Below are 21,733 nucleotides of genomic sequence, written 5' to 3'. Positions count from 1 at the left end.
TGCACTCCCCGTGCTGCTCCTAATGTCTCTGGGACATCTGGAAACCAGGGAGGGTCAGACCCAGAAATCTCAGCCTGGATGGGGAATCTGCCTTAATGTAAAGCTCTTATGGGCAAGCATCCATCTCAATCCCAGGTAATGGGTTACAGGGAAAACCAACAGAGCAGAAAACTGGTATCAGCCTAGATTATCTCACTGCAGAATTTCTGACCCCACAGGAAAGGATTCACACAGGGCTCAGAGCTGCATCTCCCACAGCACAGGCACTGAGCAGGGTGTGCTGGTGCCTGTCAGGCAGAGAAGGGAGAGCTGGAATTCGCATTCCTGCCCTGGCTGCTGTGCTTCCCTGCCACAGCACCACAGCCCAGACCCACAGGTTTTCCAGCTGTGTCCTGCAGGCAGCAAAGGGCCTGAAAGGAAATGGCAAGGATCTGTGTGGTTTTGCTGTCCTGGAATCAGCATCTGAAGGCAAACTCCTTGGCAAAAGCTGTCTGTAATCTCTCTTCATCCAGCAGTTTATAGGTAATCCTGTGCTGGAAGGGGCAGCATATCCTGGGAGCAGGCTATCCAATTTATTCTAGGTTTTGTCACTGACCTCTACATCATCACCTTTAGGAAAAAAAAAAAAAAAAAAAAAAAAGACAGTGAAAGGAGCTGGAAATGCTCCCTGAGCTGAGAGCTCTGGTGGTGGCTCAGTGTCTTAGAGCAGCCACAGCAGCTGCTCCTGGCACTGACACCTGCAGGGCAGCACTTGGTACAGACCCAGAGCAGAGGGAGGCACGGGGCAGAGCAGCTGTGCAGAAACCCCCTGCCACACTGCCAGCTCTTACAGGGGACTGCAGGGATGCACAGGGACTCTGACAAGAGCACGTAGTGACAGGACAAGGGGGAATGGCTTCAAACTGACAGTAGGTTAGAGGAGATATTAGGAAAACAATTCTGTACTGCTCCAGTGGGGAGGCCCTGGCAGAGGCTGGCCGCAGAAGCTGTGGCTGCCCCATCCCTGGAAGTGTCCAAGGCCTGTCCATGTATCCATCATGATCTAAGGCTGATCCTTTTGTTTCCTGCTCTTTGGCTCAGGGATACCTCTGCAAGCTGCTGTGATAACAAACTGTCCTGCCTCATCCTGCTGCCTGTGGACTGAGCAAGACCAGGGTGAGGAGCAACCAAGTGTTCCCCACTCCCAGCTCTGCCTCTTCCTTCTCCAGACTGTCCTAAGAAGATGAGTAAGACAGCAGACAGGAACACACATTTCCATTACCCTCATGCAGATGGCTTTTACAGACATACAAAGCCAAAAATGTCCTTAAAATACATCACCATGGAAGCTGAGAGACAACACAAAAATCTGCTGATCCCAGTATTGAACTTTAACCACCGGGATCCCGTGGAGTTCTCTGCTCAGCCTGCAGAGCCCCATGGAAATCACCCAGCTCCAAATGACAGTGTCATTGTCACCAGCCTCCCTCCTGTTTCATCCCAGCCTGGCCCCACAGAGTTTATTACAGAAGAAACTTCACAATGTCATTTACACTTCCCTGAATGCCAGGGATCAGCAGCATGTGCTGCAATCCAACCTTTTTGCTGCTGCAGAGCAGCTCCGTGGAGCTGTGGAGGAGAATGTCACCCCTGCCACGATGCCACACAGCTTGTGATTGTCTTTGCCTCCCTGTCCCAGCTGGCAGAGACAGCTCTTTCCCTCACAGAGATGTAACTGAGTACCAGTAAATCAGGATGTCACCACTGATACCCTCCAGACCTGTGAGCAGACTGCTCCCCCCAGGGCTGTGCAGAGAGGTGTTGGCAGCAGCTGTCACTCGGTTTTGTTACTTCACTGTAGAAGATTAACTCCTGGTGCTTACAAAGAGCAGAAACCAAATGGCAGGGTGAAGAAACATCTGGAGCAGGAATCAGTGTGCCTCCCTTCTTTCTCTTTCACATACTTCTTCACACTTTAAAAAAAATTTTTTTTTTGATCATTGGATTTGAAACCACGAAGTAAAAGTGAAATTTTGCATCATTTTCACCAAAGCCAGTGGGATGATGCACAAGTTTTAGAGCTTCATGGAACAGGACAGGAGCCCCAGCAAGGCCTGGGGGCATGCAGGGCTCTTCTCTCACTGGTCTCCTTTACACAGTGAAACTGTGAGACATTAATATTGCTGGTTACCAGGGAGGACACCAGGGCTCTGCCGTTCCTGTGGAAATCCCAGTGCATTTACTGTCAAGTGGATTCATTCTTGATTTTTGGTAGGAGAGGGTGGAGAGGGTCTTCATTATTTTTCTTCCCATTTTACATTTCAGACTTGGCATTAAGATTAAAAAGAGGGTCAGGTTCCCATTGCAGCTCCAGGTCATTGTGCAGCAGGCCAGGGACAGACCTTTCTGCCTGGGAACACTGGGGATGTCCTGTCCATCTCACTCAGGTTCAGATTTGGAGCCGGAGGGGCCTCAAGATTTTCATTCCAAACTATTGTCAGCTGAAACCCATTCCCTGACATACTCATTTTTCTTTAAATGTATAAATACTGCTGTATCAAGGCTGCACCAGTGTAGGTCTTCTTTTGTGACCAAACCCAACTTCAATCTTCTGCTGATTTTTGTAGCATCCTCTTTCCCTCTCACTTTGCTCTCTCCTCCTCTTCCCTTTCATCACTTCTTTATTCCCATTTCTATTCCTTTTTCACTGTTCTTACCTCCAGTTTATGCACTGAATGCACCTTCCTTGGTGAGTGTCTGGGTCTGAAAGTGCTGAAAGCCAGCTCCTGGATTCTGGGAAGTTGCACTACCCTGGATTCAATGCTCTCAGAGAGGCAGCTTCCCTTTCATTAAAGCAATTTGTATTGTATTACCCACATTTGCATTCAAACACACTTACCTCGATCCTAAAGCACAGGTGTACTTGGGAGCAGATCAACAGTGAGTTTGTAAGTAGTTTAAAATACAGCAATCATAAAAATTCCAGCAGTTTTGGGAGATAGTCCTGCTGAGTTTCTCTGCTCTACACAGTTGTGTACACAGGGAGCCCCAGATTGTTTGGGATAATGGCCCAAGCCTTGTAAAAGAGCTGTCACAGTGGTAGATCATATGGTTTCCAGTGAATTAAGCAGAGTCACTTAAATTTGATTATCCCTCTTTCAGTTAGTGCATCTAAAAGGGTTGGGGAAAGAATTATCCAGCATCCAAATCCTTCCATTAAACTATTTTTTGAATCCAGCTTTCAAACACAGTTGACAAAATGAAAGCTTTCATTGCTGTCCCTGTACACCCTTTATCTTAGGACATCCAGAATGGAGCTCACAATGCCCATCACCTCTTTTAGGTGTTTGTATTTGTGAGTCACAACCAAAGTGTCTGAAAAGAACAACAGCAGCAGCAATGAAGCATAGCAAGGCAAATTTTCTAGATATTATCATTCCCCTCCTTTTGTATAAGCAAAAAGAGACAATTACATGTGAATTTAAACCTAACCTCAGCACCCCAGTCAAGCTGTAATTATTTTTGAGCATCTTCTGAAAGTCCTGGACACGCAAATGGGTCTCACAACCTCCCTTTCCACACTGAAGTGAGCCATGTCTGCTGTGAACAGACACAAATCCACCCTGGAAAGTGCTACGGGACCAGAAAAGCCTAGAAGAGAAAAAGCAAAAGGAGAAAGTTGGAGCACAACCAATTTCAAACCGAGATGGATGGTGCTCTCTGCTCACTCAAGACACGAGGAAAAAATCTCAGAGATTAATTTGTGAAGGCCCAGCAGGAACTGTGCATGCTGGGGATTGTGGAGGAAATAAAGTATATAAAAATAAAGCTTTACTGTGAGGCAAGAAAGCCAATAAATCAAAGTGCATTAGCAAATATCAGCTGTATGAATAAATTGGCAGAGCCATTATGTTGTATCAGTTTCCTGTAGCTGAATGCAGATGGAGCCAACTTCATTTCTGCAAGAGAACTGCTGGTCACAAAGTTTAAGTCACACAGGTTTTCCTGAGGGGGAAAAAAAAACCAAAAAAAAAAAACCCAAACAGCTTTCATGCCTTATCCAGCTGATTGACTAAAATCTGATTGTTTATCTGAAACTCTGCAAACCAAAATAATAAATCCTAGTCCAGAGTCACTTTTGCTTTCAAGTTCAGTGCATGAAAATACCCCCAGGATCTTGGTCTGGCCTTTTCCACATTGTGCCTTCAGGAGAGCACAGAACCAGCCAGGTGTTATTTGTGAGTGTCTTGGTTTGAACAGACAGGTGTCTACTAAGGAAGGCAGGAGCCTCCCTTGAAATGGAAAATGTAAAAACCCCTGCCTCAAATTATTATAATTTTGAAATTAAGGGGTTCTCAGGCAAAGATATGGGAGCAGGAATAACAGTTCTTTATTAGGGAAGAAAATAAAAATAAAATAAACAATGCAGTGATACAAAAGACCACTGCCAGAGTCAGCAGAGGCGCTGTCCCCCTGTGGGTCAGGGTGGTGGCACAGTCCCATCCCATGGGGGCTCAGCCCTCCTGCAGTGCCAGCTGTGCTTCTGCTGGAGCAGGGATCCTGCACAAGGCTGCAGTTTTCCTCTGCAGCTCCAGGGCTGCTGGAGATGGGCCTGCTCTTCCTCTGGCAATGCAGGGCAGGAGAAAGCTGCTCCTCTGGGAATGCAGGGGGCAAAGGCTGCTGTGCTGTTCCAGGCTCAGATTGGATCCAGGTAGGAATGCTTGGCTCCTGCCCTGGGCACAGCATCTCCCCATGGGATGCTGGAATTTGATCAGCCCTGCAGGGACACTCACTGGCCATGAGCAGCAGAGATCTGCTGGAGGGAGGATTGGCTGTGGGAGAGATGAAGAAAACTGCCCCATGAACAGCAGAGAACTGCCCTATCAGATAGGAATAGAATACACAGCCCCATTTCCAACCCAAGACAGTGAGTTTTTGGGATAGAGCAGTGGGTGAGCAGGAGAAGCTGATGGCAGCAGAGAGGAAAGGGCTGAAGGTCACCTCCCCTCTGGGTCCAGGGAGCAATGCCCAGGTGCTGCAGCCAGGTAAAGCCCAGAACACAACTCTTCTTTCCCACAGCAAGAGGGAGCAGAGAAATCCTTACAGAGACTGCCCAGGGAAGGGGAGCAATCCCCATCTCTGGAAGTGTTCAAAAACCATGGATCTGTGGCCCTTAGGGGCATGGCTTAGTTGGGGGCCTGGCAGTGTCAGGTTAAAGGTTGGACTCAAGGATCTTAGAGGTCTTTTTTGCCCTAAATATTGTACAATTCTTTAGGACAGTGCAGAGGTGGTGCTCCTATGCATGGCTGAATGAGACTAAACTATGTTTTGCTTTATTTTCTGTTCAATGCTCAAATATTAAAGCATAGTTTTGTGGCATTCAGGTGGACAAGGATTACTTTACAGAATCTGTTCTTTGTAAATCCTACAGAAATGCTACAAAGTAAACACAAATGAAAGCACTCAGAAGCCTCTGTACTGCCCTTTCATATTATTCTTTGCATGAGGTTAATTTTTTTTTTTTCTAAGACTGCTGACTCTCTTCTGGGAGTTCTTTTAATTATGCTCATAATATTATTTCAGTAGGAGCATTATCATTCCTATACTACAAAATTACTTGTTCAAAAAAAGTTTGTTTTAAATCTCCACAGACTGCAGCAGTAACAAGGAAATATTCCAACCACGCCCTCTCCAGCCCGGGCACCAGAGAGAGGGAGTGAAAAACATGTGAACTCCCCAGCTGGTTTCCTGCTAATGACTTTAACAAGGATAATGAACAGGAACTTGTGGAAAATGGAGTATTTTGTCCTCAGGGGGGAGGCGAAAGATTTGCTACTTCTTGGATTTGTTTTGTGAACTCCAAGGACCAAAAAGTGGTAGTCACTTCTGAAAATCTTCACTGACTTCCAGCCAAAGCCCTTCCAAGGGGAGCACTCTGCCAGCAGAAGGAGAATTGTGAAATGTCAGGAGTTGATTAGGAACCCTGCAGTGATGTCCCAAAATGCTACAGGAGGGAGGCTCAGTGCTTGGGGAACTACACTGGGATTTGAGATTCATTCCCATCTCTCTCCTAATCCTCATATACTTTGAGATAAGTCCCTCAGGCTCACTGTGCCTCAGTTTCCCTTTCAGGGGTGTCCCAAGGATAACTAAGTTAATGAGATGTTAAAGGAAATGTGGATAAAGACCAGCTAAGAAGTGAATCAGAAGCATCCCCACAGCTCTGGGTGTTGCTGCAATTGCAAAACACCAAGGTACCTCTAAATTAGAAAAAGGAAAAAACAAGTTTCCTTCTTCTTAGAACATCACTTGTGGGTATTTCTGGACTTTCTCCTACAACATTAACTAGCACCTAGAGACAGACTGAGCTGATAAATTCAGCTCTGGAGGCAATGTTCCATATCATCCCATTTGCTAAAGCAACACCAGGATTTCAACAACCCACAGTTGTAGGGGATAATGGGGAAGTGTTTTTTTAGCAACAGCAATGCAGGTTGCTACTGTCAGCAAAAAGCAACTGTGAACACATCACACAGAATGTTGTTTTTATTGTCTGAGGGTCTGGCCAAAGGCCTGGGAAGGCCATCAGAGTCACCTCATACAGCATTTGCCACTTAAACATTGTGCTTAAGTCTCCCAGGCCCCTTCAGCAATTCATGGAGAACCAAACCTCCCTGGACATGCCATACTCTGAGCATCAGACAACTGGCCTGAAGCAGGAGCCACACCAGGGGCTCCCTGGGGTTTGAATGCATTGCTCATGCAGGCTCTGGACATTGAGTCTTCCTTCCATTATGGCTCATTCCTGTAACACAAAAAAAAAACAAACCCCAAAAAAAAAACCCAACAAAAAACAAAACAAAACCAAACCACCCCCCCCCCCAAAAAAAACCAAAAAACCACATCCCTAAACAAAACCAATAAAACAAACAAAAATCCCCAAACAAAAAGATCCCAAAAAAAAACACCCAAAAACAAAAAACCCAAAATAAATAAAAACCCAACAAAACAAAAAAAAGCAAACAACAACAACAAAAAAGTTCTGAGCAAGAATATACCAAACTTACCTTTCCCAGGTCTGTGAAATGCATGGGAGGCTGAATTGCCTGAAGCAAACCAGTTTAGTTTGATACCCACTGAACTCAGGTGCATTTGGGAAAAGCAACAGTTCCATGAATTTATGTCTGACCTTTTTTTTTTTATGCTGGCATTCTGGACAGCAAGAGATCAAACTCTTATTGTGCCTTGAAAAAAATTTTGGCAGAATTTTCATGTAATAAATGCCTTCTGAGAACAAGTATTTACCATTACCTCTAAGTTGAGTCTGTTTCCAAGGTGCTACTGCAGCCCCTTGTAAGAACACTGCAAACACATCTGACACAAACCAGTGCAGAGGTGCAGGAGTTACTGAGCCTCTGATTTGTGAGGAGCCATCACATCTCAGGTGTGAACTACTCATTAAAACCTCTTTCTTCTGCTCATTTTGCTGTTTGCCCTATGCCATTAACGAGCTGGCAGTGAGAAATTACCCTTCCCACCCTCCATGGAGCCTTCTCCCTGGGGATCCATAAATAGCAAGCGAGGAGACACAGACTTAGACACAGACCCTGCCAGACCCAAAGCAAATCCTCTGCCCAGAGGGCTGAATGCAATCAGACCTCAGCCAGGAGCTCCCATCCAGCCATCCCAAGGCCACGTTTATTCCAAAGTCTGGTAGCACCAAGCCATAAGGAGCCTGTCACACATCAGTAGGGCTTGTAAATGCTCCTCTGGGAAGGTAACTTGCACAGCAGCCCTGCTTTATTACTGCTTCCTCATCCTGGTTTTATTTTTCTCCAAAGCACCACTTCATTCCTTAGAACAAACAAGTATATTTTTAAAATAGCCAGAGCACTTTGCCCTCACCCAGTGGCTCTCAGTGTTGTGCTGTGAACTTCACAGATCGTTACTCATTTCCTCAGGGAAGATGCAACCTCCACTCTCAAACCTTTTCTGTTTTCTTTCTGGACTTGTGGCTCCCTGGACAGAATTGCTGTACAACCTGGGGCCTCACAAATGTGGGGTTGGGCAGAGGCAGGGAAGCTGTGCAGGCACAAAGGCAAACCCCAGCATCCTCCCCTGTATGTCCTTGGGTGGAGCCAGGGACATTTCCACAGGACTGAGCCCATGCTTGGCTCACTGCAGTTCAAGGAGATGGTCAGGGGCTCACCATTCCTCCTCCTGTCACCACCACTGGTACCTGTGGCCTGTTCCACACGTTGTTTCTGCTATTTGAACTTCAGATTCTGGCACCCCATGCTAAACTGGGTGAACCCCCCACCTGGGCACCAGGGGCCTATGGTAGAAACAAAGCAACCCCAGTGTAAGGAATAATGTACTCTTATTCCGTGATTCAGAAGGCTGAACAATTGCTGTATTAAGCTATACTATATTACACTAATACTATACTAAATTACATACTGAAGAGATACTAAAGAAAAAGCCATGACTGTCTGGAGCCAGCCAGGACACAGCTTTGACCCAGCTGGCCAAGGAATCAAAACAACCTTCACCGGTGTCCAATTCACAAATCACTTTGGGTAAACAATCTCCATAGCACATTCCACATGTGCCAAACAACAGGAGCAGTGAATAGAGATAAGAATTGCTTTCTTCTCTGAGCTTCTCACTGCCTTCCCCAGGAAAAATCCTTGGAGAGGTTGTGCCTGCTGCTCTCTGGAGAGCTGCAGCCACAGGGGCCTGGCCTGGGGTGTTCTGGCACTGCCAAACCCTCTGGTGCTCCTGGCTGAAGCCACTGCTCTCTCTGTGGGGACACACAAGGGGAGCCCAGTTCAGTTTATCACAGCCCAGCTCAGGAGCTGTTGTTTATACAGTCACTGAAAAACAGCTCTGCTGGCCCTGAAAGCATGAATGTCCTTAATTACTAACAGCAAAAAATGGATTTACTCAGTCTTGCTCATGTGCTAAACCTGAGTTTATGTAGGAATACAACTCTAAAATGATGCTCAAAACAAAAACTGCACAGCAGAGGGAATGCAGGATCTTCCCACAGGAATGTTGTTACCTCAATTTTCCTGAGCAGCTCTGTACATTATCAATGATTTTTGTCATCCATCAGCCATCTTTGCCACACTGTCAACATTTCCATCTTTAGAAAACCAAACCACCACGTGGCAGAACTGAGAAAGTAAGGAGACCAGCTGGAATCCTTGGAAATAAAAAGTGTTTCTAATAAAAATTAAAATATTCCATTTTTAGGAAGCCTGAAAATTCAAACAATATGAAAGAGCAATTAGATTTTCTCCCATGTCCTGGTTTTGGTTAAGTGCTATTTGCTCTACACCACTTCAAATATCAAGTGGAACAAAAAAGTCACTTTAAGGGAAAGTTCAAAATACTAAAACATATTTAAACATCATAGTATTCTGATTTCTCTTCTAATGAATAATTCTTTGTGGATTGAATGGCTTGGCAAAGATTTTTAAAGCATCAGCTTTTGCAAAAATGGAAATCTGCTCTTTTAAAGTGTTCTGATAATAAAACCTTCCTTTGCAGCCAAGGACACTGCTCTCAGAACTGCAATTTGTACTGTCCTCTTTATAGGACATTGATCTCCCTGCCACACGTATTAGAACATACACACTTCACAGGTTAATGACAAAAATGTGGTATTGGTTTCAAATACTGTTTCCCAGGGAATTGCCTTTTGATAGAAGGGAATTTGATCAATGCCCAGGCCCACAAGGGCACTGCCCAGACAGGGAGGGACAGCTGCAGTGAGCAGGAGGTGACAGTGAGCAGCCACAGGCACCAAACTGCTGCTCCAGGGCTGTCCCAAAGTGCCCTCCCTCCACCAGATATTAACTCAAGGATGGCCACTGATGATAAAAGGTGCTTTGGACAAAAACATTCTGATCCTCATCTCCCAACCAAATTCCAGGTGTAGCTTAGAATATTTTGCTTTTCTAACAGCAATTTATTTTCTGTTAAGTTAAATTCTCTAATTTTTATTCTCTGTCTTAAATGGCTTTTCATGCTTCTAAGTGATCTTAGATTGCTGTGGCTCCTCCTAGCTCTGGTCCAGAGGGAAGATACCCAATTCTTGTAAATTTTTAGTGTAAATAAAGAGCAATCCCCCTAAAGTCAAAAGTGCATAAAAGCAAAGTGAGAAGACAATTAAGTCCTGCTGCTTACAAAGTGCTTTGGAATCTCTGGGAATAGAAAGGTGTTATATAAATCTAAGATATTATTTATTAGTTTATAATAAATCCACTTGGCATAGTAATGCACACACGAACTCTAAATACAGACAGAAGTCAGTAGGTTGTGTGGCTCTTTTCCCTCTCTCTGGAGAGCAGTGTCTTCTCAAACAAGAAGTGAGTAGCAAAATTTTAAAAAAAAGTGTAAGGGCCAATAAAAACAAACTGCTTTTTAGCCCTTATAACTGCACATTGTATTTCAATGGCATCTTCACTTAATACTTCAATATTTTTCTCGCTTTGCAAGTCCACAGAGTAATGACAGCCTATAACAGAGAGCTTCAGTGCTAATTTCAGAATGCCTGAGTCAGCCACTTATCTTCATTTATCCTCTTCTGTTGGAATCTTGTTAAAAAAAAACCAAACCAAACCAACTGCAATTTCATAACCCTAAAATAAATGGACACACATACTCCCTCTCCTTATGCTTTGCTGAAAATTAACTTTCCTGTGCTATTCTCCTTCAATTTCTTGCTACTGCCTTTATTGCCAGCTACATTTAGTGCCAGCAATCAGGTTGGTTTTAATGTTAAAACTGTAAGGTTCCTATTCATTGACCAAATCATGCTTTATTTAAAGATTACAGAATGTCAGACCCAGCAGACCTTTCCCTTTACAGTAGTCTGCAGCTTGTTGTCTGTCCCTGTGGTGTCTTGTTTTACAGTGGGGAGATCTTCATATTAATTGTGTTTTCTGCCAGAATAGCACAAATCCAGCCCAGGATTCCCTAAATGCTCTTTAATTATCAGCAGACATTCTGGGTGTGTCTGTGTGTGGTGTCTGCAGCCCTTTAGATGGACAGCACAATTTGGAGCGTGATCTTCCAGCTCCAAGCCACAAATGACAGAATCACAGACTCTTTTAGGTTGGAAAAGGCCTCCAAGATCCTTGAGAGCATCCATTGACCCACCCATGCCAAGCCCACCACTGGTCCCTGTCCCCCAGAGCCACATCCACACATGGTCTGAGCACTTCCAGGGATGGAACATGCCTGTGTTAGTGGAGCAGCCACCAAGCCTAAGAGAAAGAGCTTTTAAATCAGGAACGAGACCTTGCCTGGCCTCAGCCACTGCCTGGGGATGGGGACTCCAGCTGCAGCCATGGTTTGAGGAATTTGCAGCTGGGGACAGTGGTCAGGGGATGGGTGCTGAAGGTTCTGTGTGCAGAGGTGGCTGTCACCTCCTCCTGGGGGCACAGATGGCACCAGCTGGGCACTGATGGCTCCTCTGCTGCTTGGGGACTGAGGGTTCACTTGGCACAGAGGCTCCAACCTGCCCTCTACAGATGCTTTACACATCTGCCAGGTGATGTGGGAAAAGCAGCACTGGAAATTGTGTTCAGGGTAGTTCTCTGCTTGGCTGACAGGAGGGTGTTGGGTTAGGATGAGAAAATAATCCTTCCCTGTCTGGAACAGACTGCCAGCAGAAACCAGCAGCTTTTCTTGTGTGGGTGCATTTTGTTCAGGACAGTAGGGTGGCAGAAGTTCAGCCACTGCCATACACTGCTTTTTCCACCACCAGCTGGGCTGGAAGGGACCCAGCTCAAAGCAGGTCACAGCAGAGCATGCTGCTCATTGACTTGTTGGGATGTCATGGTCCCCAGAGATGAAGATTTCAAAACTTCCTGACTCCCTGCAGTCTTCTGCAGGACCCACATAACTGCATCAATGCCGTTCCCACACTCTAGAAAACAAAATATGATTTACACAAATGATCTCTGACATTCAGGTAGCCTCAAATGGCCACGGGAGGGCCAGAGGCTGATGCAAGGACACAGCAGTGCAGCTTGCCCAGCTTTGCTGGAGATGTGGGCAGTAAACCAGGCAAATGCAGAAGGAACACTGACATATGAAGGCTGCAAGACAGACAAACGACTCAGTTGGTACAGCTGAAGGTTCAGAATTTGCCTCTTGTTGGGAGCAGTATGAACTTGATGAATATTTGAGCTGCCACACTATATTCAAGAGAGTCAAATAACTGCTGGGATATTTTTTTTTCCATGCCCTGCACTTCTGCATGTGTTAATATTTGCTGTGCTTTCTGGAAATTGCTTCCATCCTGCATTCTGTTCAGATAACAGCAGAGCAGAGGAGACATATGCTGTGCTGACAGCAAAGAGATTGTTGGAGTTTTCTTAAAGCTGGCAAAGAACATAACAGCAGCAGGAGACAAATATCTTCCCCTACGAGGAGCTGGTCCCCTCGGAGCACAAACAGCTATGTAGCAGCCTGGGCTGTGATTTGATCCTCATTTTAAACCAAGCACAGGCTCACAGTCCTGCCCATCACAGTGTTAGCACATTCCCTGTCCCTCTGTGCAGGAGCAGCTTTCCCAGCAGCGTCCCAGGGGGGCTCTTTCCCACTGGAATCTGTGCAGGCTGAGCCAGATCTGGATGCTTTGTGGGTGAATTAAAATCCTCTCCATGTCTACCCATTTCTGACCTCTCCTGTGAGATGAGGGCCATTTTCTGAACAAGAATGATTTTATTCCTTCCTATTCCAAAAACATGTTATCTAATATTGCTTTGAGTTCTGCTCAAAAACAGCAGCTGAAATCTCTGTAACTTTGTAATCTCTGTATCTTTGGCCTAAATCTCTTTGGCCTGAATGATGATCAAGTTTTATTTTAAACTGAGGCTTAAGCACAACACGGGCAACACCAAGCACAAACTTGGTGCTCCAGATGCCTTGGCTGTTGTTTTAGAAGAACCTGGAAACAAGCAAAGCATTCATCACTCAGGTCTCATAGTTGGAGATGGTGGATATTGAATGGAACACAATCACACTGTCATTAACACAAAATAGTTCAAAGGGGTTTGAATCAGGCCCAAGGTGGATGCTACAATATTTTCAGCTTTGAAGGTGACCTCTCCAAGTTTCTTCTTGTTTTGTGTTTGTTTTTATCAGAGCACAAATGTTCCTGGATTTCAAAAAGCTGCTGCACCAAATTTGGCTAGCAAGGAGGAAAAGGGGAATTGGAAATTTGAACTGTTTTAAATACCACCTTTTATTATATATGGTCTCCAACAACACATTGTGTTTCTGTAGAGTCTTCTCTGTGTGGTCCTTAAATCCCTTTTCATAAATAAAACCATCTGTCTCCTTTGAACTATAGCAACTCTAATTTAAAAAGTCAGTATTTGCCAATGTCTACAACTCATTAGCTCTGAAGCTGTGAAAAACTTCCCTATCTGGCTCTTCATTCAGCAGGCTTTGGCAATCACTGTGTTTGCCTGTTAGTTGTAAACATCCATTTTTATGAAAGATGTGTTTTGCTTTGGATATCAGGTGAATTGAAAGGTAAAAGTGAGATTAGGAGCAAAAGCTGAGCAGGCAGCCTCCAATCTGAAAGGAAAATCTCACCTGGTCATCAGTGCTGGGACAGATAAACTCTTCTTTTGCAGTTGTGAAAGTGCAGCTGAGCACAGCCCTGCCCACAGCAGAGCCCTGCAGGCTCCTGCTGGAGCTGGGGAATGTGACCTGCAGAATTTCCCTGGTGCTGCAGCACAGCTAGGGATGTTGCCTGCTGGGATTGCAGCTTGCTGGAGTGCTTAAAAGCAAAGTGCAGGAAAGGAAAGCATGGAAACATCCAAGAGAGCCACAGAGACACAGCCAGAGTGAGGCCTCAAAGGAGCCAAGAGCCCGCTGCGGTGTTAACTCTGGTTCCTGTCAGGTGCAATTGTGATCAGTGTGATCATTACAAATAAAAGAACAAGGCTCAGCTTGTTACACACTAACTGTCTGCAAGTTAAAAAAGAGGGAACCTAGTTTGTACAAAAAGAATTTTTATCTCCCTAGATCTGGTAAAGCCTTTCACCTGGCACTGCTTTTAGCAAGGGGGAAGATGAGGTGTGGGTGAGCACTCTGTGCCTGCTGAGCCCACAGGACCAGGACACATCAGTGCAGTACAGCTCATTCATCAGTGGAGCTCAGCAAGGAAGCCAGGCTGGGTTTGCCTGGTGTGTTTTCCTCTTCTCTCTGAACAGGGATTTCTATCTCTAGGGCTGTTAATACAGCACCTTTTAGAGACAGTGAATTCTCTGCAGAAATAGGGAGATAATGAGGCCATTTCCACTCAACACTGCATTTAGATAGAAAAACAAAACAAATAATGCTGTCAAGATTTATAGCAAATACATTATAAAGGGCAACAGAACATTTGTATAAGGAACTGAAATGGACCTGCAGTAGAAAACACACTTTACTTTTATGACTTTAACTTTAGGGCATGGAAGGCACCTCATTAATGATTAGAGGGATACAGATGAGCCATAATAGTCTATATATCCTTATAAATGATATACAGGGAGAGCTAAAGGACAGCAAATTACAGTCTCCACCGTTGTGCTTTTTCCTCTTCATCTCTTTCTTTCTCAGTCTTCCAGCTGAAAGAAGGAATTCAAATTTATATTGGCCAACTGGGTATTAACTTAGTCAAATAACTAATCACTTCTGGTAGGTGGCACAGATAGCTGGTCTGGACTGGAGCATCTGGAAATGCAATAGCCTCTTATAAACAGCATAAACTCTGTTTTTAAACCTCTGAGCTGTGTTTCCTGGCAGGAGCCAGCTCAGAGCTCACCTCCATCAGGGCTTGCTGACAGGCAGGTGACGTAATTAACTCATTAACTCACAGCAGCTCAGTCTCTTTGGATCACTTGACCTTATGCTAAAAGACAACCCATTCATCAAAGGCTTGTCCTCCATGTGCACAGGTGAGGAAGGGAAGGAAGGAAGAGGGGAGAAACAAAGAGCAAAAGGAAAATTAAGTGACTTACTGAAGGGCACAAGGAGTCTGCAGGACCAGCACGGCTGAGCTCAGCACTGAACGCCAGCACTGGGACTCTGTGCCAAGAAAATGCCTTCTTTAATAATCAGGAAAATGTATGTCTGACATCAGGAGGCAAACACACTGTTTTCCCTTGAAGACAGAGAAAAGGGCAGTGCTGGCTACTGGCCTTGGCTGCACTGAGAGCTCAGAGTTTGACCAACCTCCCCAGAACAGGGCTAGAGAAAGTCTTATTTCCTTGTGGTGGAAAACACTGAAAGAAAAATCTTTGGCAGTACAGGGGCTTTCTCTGTGGTGGAGACACAAGCAATTCCTGCTGAAGAGTTGACAAATCACCGCAAGAGAGTCAGGGGGGATAAATCAAGGAGTATTATCCAGAAAGAAAGAAGAGAGCGACTCTTTCCAGCCGTGGCATCACTGCTTAGCTGAAGCAAAGAAGCAGAGCTGTTCCATCCCTCCTCTGTGCATCAGTCTCCAGCTCTGGGGCTGGGGGGTCTAGATGTGACTGTTCAGGAGGTGAATGGAGTCCTGAGGGTGCTCTAAGGTAGACAGAGACAGTCTGGGCAGCCTGAGCCTTGCATTTCCCTCTGCTGTTCCCTTGGCCTCCAGCAGACAGACAGACAGACACGCCGACTAAGGCTGGTGTATCCCCAGGGCTTCTCAAAAGCTGCTCTTGTGGAGGCACCTTGTGATTTCAGAGCTGACTTCTCCTCTCCCTTGCCGTGTAATTCTCTCTTTATGGAGTTCTTACCTTGGGGGAAATGGGTTTTATTGCAAAGTCAAAAGGTAATTTTTACATAGACTCTATTACCTGTTTATAATTAAAACCATAAAATCCCTTTGTAACAGGCTTAATAACTTCCCCCACACCAGAAGAGGTTTTCATAAAGAGTCATTAAAAGTACTCACAGCTAATGCTGGAAAATCAAGAGAAACATAGAAAATTATTGAGACTTATTTCAGCATTTAACAATGGGCACTTTCCTCCATTTATTTGAATAGTTCAAAATGATAAGAAATGGCAGATAAATCTCAGCCTTTTTGGCCCTTCTCCTCTACTTTTTCTTTCTTCCAGAAGACTTCCTGCCCTGGGATTTTCCAAGGCTGAGAGCATGAGTTGTGATTAGCTGCTGGGATTTCTGGCCTTGAGAATGTACTGAGAAGTTCAACTCCAGCAGTTCCTATGAGCTCCTCCACGTCCTATTTGCTTGTCTTGACCTCCCACCATTCTTAATCATATTGGTAATGTGAGCAGTGAGCTTAAATTCCTCCACAGTTTTCTGTCTTTTAGGACCACTGAGGCTGAAAGATGTTTTTGGCTTCTGAAGGCTAGTAAAATATATATAGTAGAAACACTATAAGCAGGAAAATGTGACCTTTAAAACAAACGGATGTAAAATTACATGTTTTACTTTGCAGTAACAACTGGCTCAGGCTGAACTGGACCTGGGGCAGTCAGGGGCCTGGGGGAGCTGCACTGGTCCTATCCCAGTTTTTGAGAATCAAAACAAGGAAAAATATAACAACAAAACAACAAAAACAACCAAAAATCCCCACCAACCTAAAACCTACAGGGCAAAAATAAATCCATAATAAATCTCTAGCAATGTTTTTAAAACCAGGCCATAGGTATCATCCAGGCAGTTTGACCTCCATGGATTTATGACCTACAGGCATCTCAAACAGAGACCAAAGCAGCTCTGCCCTACAACCATCCCTGTGCTGTGTTTCATTGTCAAACAACCTTATCTTCAGCTCAGATTTCCAGCCTGGGTTTTTGCTTTTTTTCCCCTTGGCCTAAATAACGTTCTCATCATCAGGAGTGCTCGATAATGTCACCTTGGCAGAAAATTATGTGTGCAAATGAGCTAAAATTGGCTAGCTGAAGTGGTAGCACATGGAGGTGAGTCCCTGCTCACGCCAGGTTCATGGGTTAATAGGTTAGTGCCAGCATTTCACTCCTCTGCAAAGGAGGGGGATCTGGGAGTCTAGAAAAGTTCCGCCCCTTTAGAGCCTGGTTGAAAACAGATCTCAGCTTTAGAGGCAGAACGAGCAGAGATTCTTCTTGAAGTCAGGCAGTTTGGAGCCCTGATTTGGGGAACAATGCCTTTGGAATGTTGACACACTCACAGCCTAACAACCTGTTAAACTACAGAACTGTTAGCAGCATCTTATTTCATCCCCCCTCACTAAGCACTGTTTTCCTTAAATTTACATTCTCCATTCACAGTCACATCTCAAACATCTCTTGGGTTTTTCTGTAAATCATTTCCAGTCCTAAATGCTGACTCATGGGAGAACTGAGGTTAAAGAAACTTTATTTATGTCAGAGGAATTGATCGCTTGTAATTTAAAGCCTTCCTGCACCACTATTTATCTTCTGCCTCTTGCTCCATGCTTTGTCCCACATCTGGGCCATGGCAGGTGCAGAGCCATGTATCTGTCAGAACAGTGGAGCTGCCTCATTGCTCATTTTTGGCCTCCTTGACCTTGCCTGCTCACCTTACTTTATTAGTACAGTTCTTCAAAACTTCTGAAAAAGCAAAATATTCCCCCTTGATGCCCTTCCCCATTTAATACAGTAGCACTTCTAATGGTTCTTTCAAGCTGTAGCAGCCTCTCAACTCCCTCACCCCTGCCACCTCCTCCCTTCTTTCTTCTTTATCCCTTTTTTTCCCCTCCCAGTTGACACAGAGTCCACTTCTCTCTTGAGCTCCTGGCCTTTTAGCTCCATCCTTATGTCACTTTGGCATACAAATAGCCATCACCACGATAATCCCATCTGACTGTTTCCTTGACTTGGGGGCTGGGTGACTGCAAGCCTCCTTCTAACACATCTTCATCCCTGCAGGAGTGTGGCCAACAGGACTTGTTCAATCACTCAGCCCCCTTTGTGCAGTGTCTCCTACCATGACTGAGGGTTTTTTGATTTTGTGCTGCTCTCTGCAGCCTCAAGAACCTTCTGCTCCTGGGATAGAAACCTTTGTGCCACCTTTGACAGCAATCCCATCCCCTCGGGCTCCAAGGGGAAGTCAGCTATCAGCTGTTGGCTGTTTAGCACCATCCATTCTCCCCCTTTGCTCAGGAATGGCATAAACCTGATGGGGAGCAGAGAGCCCATTAAAGGGGGCAGACTTGGGGCTGTACCTGTCTTCAAAAAGCAACAAACCTGTCCATGTGCTAAGAGATGCACTGAGGCAGCTACTCCAACAGCAGCTGGAGACATTGCAGGGGTAGCTGGGGGGAAAAAAAACAAAAAGGAAGTTTCTCTCTCATTTATCTGTCCCTGATACACGAAGGTGCCTTGTAACATTGGTTTGTAGCTTGCTGCTTTTTCTCGTATTATTTGTAACTCACTCTTTTAGAAACTTCACAGTCATTGGCCTCAGTGGATTTCCCATCAATTTATCTTTTGCTGCACCTGAACTCTCTTGGGGGTTCAGCCTGTAGGGACACTGGCAGAGGTGGCAGTGCCCTCCTGTCCCATGCACAGGGTACCCTCAGCAGCTGTACCCCCATCCAGGTGAGGCTCATGAGGAGGGATGAACAAGGATCATGTAAAGCCCTCTCACAGCTGTCCCTACTCTTGCTGCACCTTGGGTCTCAGACTTTCCTCAGAAGGATTCTGAAGAATTCACAGAGAAATCTGTGATATATTACATTGAAAGAATGGAATGTATCAGCTCTATACAACAAAAAACCAATCACTGTAGGAAAGAGACAAAAATTACTTTGGATTAACGAGGCTGCTGGTGGGAAAAGAATCATTCACAGGCAGATTAAGCAAACCAATAATGTTACAACATTGTTTTGCTGTGTATTACTTGGAGTTAGTAGACTTATACTTGCTCTGAAAGAAAAAGGACATTTAAGTTAATGGAAGACAGTAAAAGCTACAGAAAAATCTGAAGCCTCTTGAAACACTACACACTGTTATTATGAAGGGAAGAAATTCAGCTCGGTGGGGGGAATTCTGAGCCTTTTTGTTAGGCTCCTGACTTTAGCAATCTGCCTCCCACATGGAGGGAGCAGGGGAGGCTCAGCCTCACACGTGCCAAGCTCAGCCACGTGCAGGGAGCCCAGCCTGGGCTCAGCTCCTGAGAGGCAGGAGGGAGCTCCGCGTTCAATAAGGCTGATAGATCATTTACAGGGCGCTGGGAGATGGAATATGCAGTAATCACACCAGAGCACAGCAAAACAGAGACAAGACAGGTGTGAAAAATTGCAGGCTGATTAGTAATTTGTCACAGGCTTGCAAGGGGTCTGCCAAAGTTGGAGGCAGTGGAACAACGTGCACTTCCTGTGTCTTCAAACCAAGTCAGGCACTGAGTTTTCCATTCCAATTTCAGGAAATAAATAGCAGTGATAATTGATGAACAGCTCTGAGATGTCTTCCCATGCCTTTTCAGATCCTGATTTTATCATCCTGCTAGGAGAAAATTTCCCCAACAAACAGTTTATTGATTGTCCATTACACATTTTCCCTCTAAAGTTCTCAGAATGCCATCCAGATGTCAGACACATGATAGCAAAGCAGAAATTCAGCCAGGGAACAAAGATATCCTTAGCTGCAGCACTGAATCTGACATTCAGGAATCCAGACCCCATGTTTACCCCTAGATCTTAATTAATCCTTGCTGTACCTCCCCATTCATAATGGAAAAGCAAACCCATTTCTAGTCCCAAACTTTCCTGGCCTTTGATATTTGCTATGAGCACACTGAGAGATGACTGTGCTGATGGGGTGGTTTGGAGAGTGCCTGACAGGAAAGAGGTCCAAATTTGGGGGTGCAGAACTTAGAATCATAGAATAACCAGAGTTGGAAGAGAGCCACAAAACCATCAAGTCCAAATCCTGCACAAATCCATGTGGTTTGGGGAATTTATTTTTGTTTTCCAAGATCAAGAACTAACATCCTTTGAGTCTTAAATGCAGTAGGTCATAATACTCTAAAATGTAGAAATAAATAATGCTGGCTAGTGAAGATGCAAGTGCCTTCTAAATAAGTTTCCCTGATCAGATCTGTTGAGGCACCTCATGCCTGTCCCTCCTTAGAGCTCAGGGAGGGCAATTCCTGCCAAATTAGCCATTACCCCTGTGATCAGCAGGAGTAGGCTGAGATAATTGGTGTTGTTCAGCCTGGAGAAGAGAAGACTTTGAGGTGACCTAATTGCAGCTCTCAGTCCCTGAAGGGAGCCTACAGGAAAGATGTAGGAGCTTTTTGCAAGGACATGTAGTGTTAGGGGGAATGGATTTAAATTGACAGAGAGAGGGTTTAGGTTGGATGTTTGGAGGAAATTCTTTCCTGTGAGGGTGCTGAAGCCCTGGCATGGGTTGTCCAGAGAAGCTGTGGCCACCCCACCCCTGGAAGTTTTGGATGGGCTTGGAGGAACTCGGTCTAGGAGAAGGTGTCTCTGCCCATGGCAGGGGTTGGAACTAGATGATCTTTAAGGTCCTGTCCAATACAAACCATTCCATGATTCTATGAATTGTGAACAGAGGCAAAAAATTGACCTCCCACTCATCTCAACCTGCACCCAGTGCTCTGAAGACCAGGTCACTCTCAGCCAAGGCAGCACCTCAGTTCACCTGTTCTTTGAAAAGAACATAGACCAAGAAATGAGTGGGAAACATCTCATTTTTCCACACAAAGGAGAAAGGCAGCCCAGAATAAACAGCTTCCTACAGGAATCACAGCTGCTTTGGTGTGCAAAGGCCGACATGCATGCAAATGGTGCCTAATTAACTGCTTAAGGAGAGATTAGCTGCCATATGTTGCAGGAGTGATGGGTGTGCTTCCAGTGTGGAATTAATCTATTACAAATACTCTCATGCAATACAGTGTGGGCTGCCTGCACCCTGGGGAGCACAGGGGCAGGAGCTGGGTGTGGTGTTGGTGTCCCTGTGCCCAGCTGGCTGGGACAAGGTGAGCAGGGCAGGGCTGCAGAAGCACTCATGCCGCAGCCACAGCTTCTCTGGGGAACCTGTGTGGGGCCTCATCACCCTCCCAGGGAAGAATTTCTTCCTAATGTCCAATCTAAGCCTGTTATGGGTGCTCGTGCCTCATGTTGAAGGAGACACGTGGGTTTGGGTGGCCACAACACAGGGAAAAGGGTCTGCTCCACCACTGTAAATATCATTTACACTGTGCACAAAACAGTAACTGATGGAACAAGTCAAGACACCACCAAATGAAGCCTTTGCATGACACCACACATCTCAACAGGCTGAGTCTCAGAATTTGGGATGAACAACCTATTTCTTCACTCAAGCCAGGTGCTTTTCCTAAATAAACTCTATCTGACCTTTGGGAATTACAGGGAATAGGGGAATACACCTAAGTCTTAATCCTCAGAGTTGTAGGTGCCACTGGAAAAATTGTTCATGACCTCCTGGTCATCGCCTGGCCAGGCACCTGCCCACTCCCATTCAGCCCTCAGCTCACCCTGCAGCCCTTTGCTACCCACAGCTCACTGAGGAAAAATAATTGTGTTCTTCAGCTCAGAAAGCTCAATGGACATGTCAAGGGTTTAGCAGGGCTGTGGGATCACCAGAAGGGGAAATAGGGTGGGGAGGGCTCACACTTTTGAGCAGAGCAGAGCAGAGCAGAGCTCAGCAGCAGCTCAGCTGCCTTTCTCAGCAGTGCTTTACCCCACATGCATTAATCAGGAGAAATCATTTAATCCTTCTCACCTCTTTTTCTGCAA

The sequence above is a fragment of the Passer domesticus genome, chromosome 16, assembly GCF_036417665.1.
Source record: "Passer domesticus isolate bPasDom1 chromosome 16, bPasDom1.hap1, whole genome shotgun sequence".
Classification (NCBI taxonomy): domain Eukaryota; kingdom Metazoa; phylum Chordata; class Aves; order Passeriformes; family Passeridae; genus Passer; species Passer domesticus.
The sequence above is the reverse complement of the archived record's forward strand: the minus strand, read 5'-3'. Positions refer to the sequence as shown.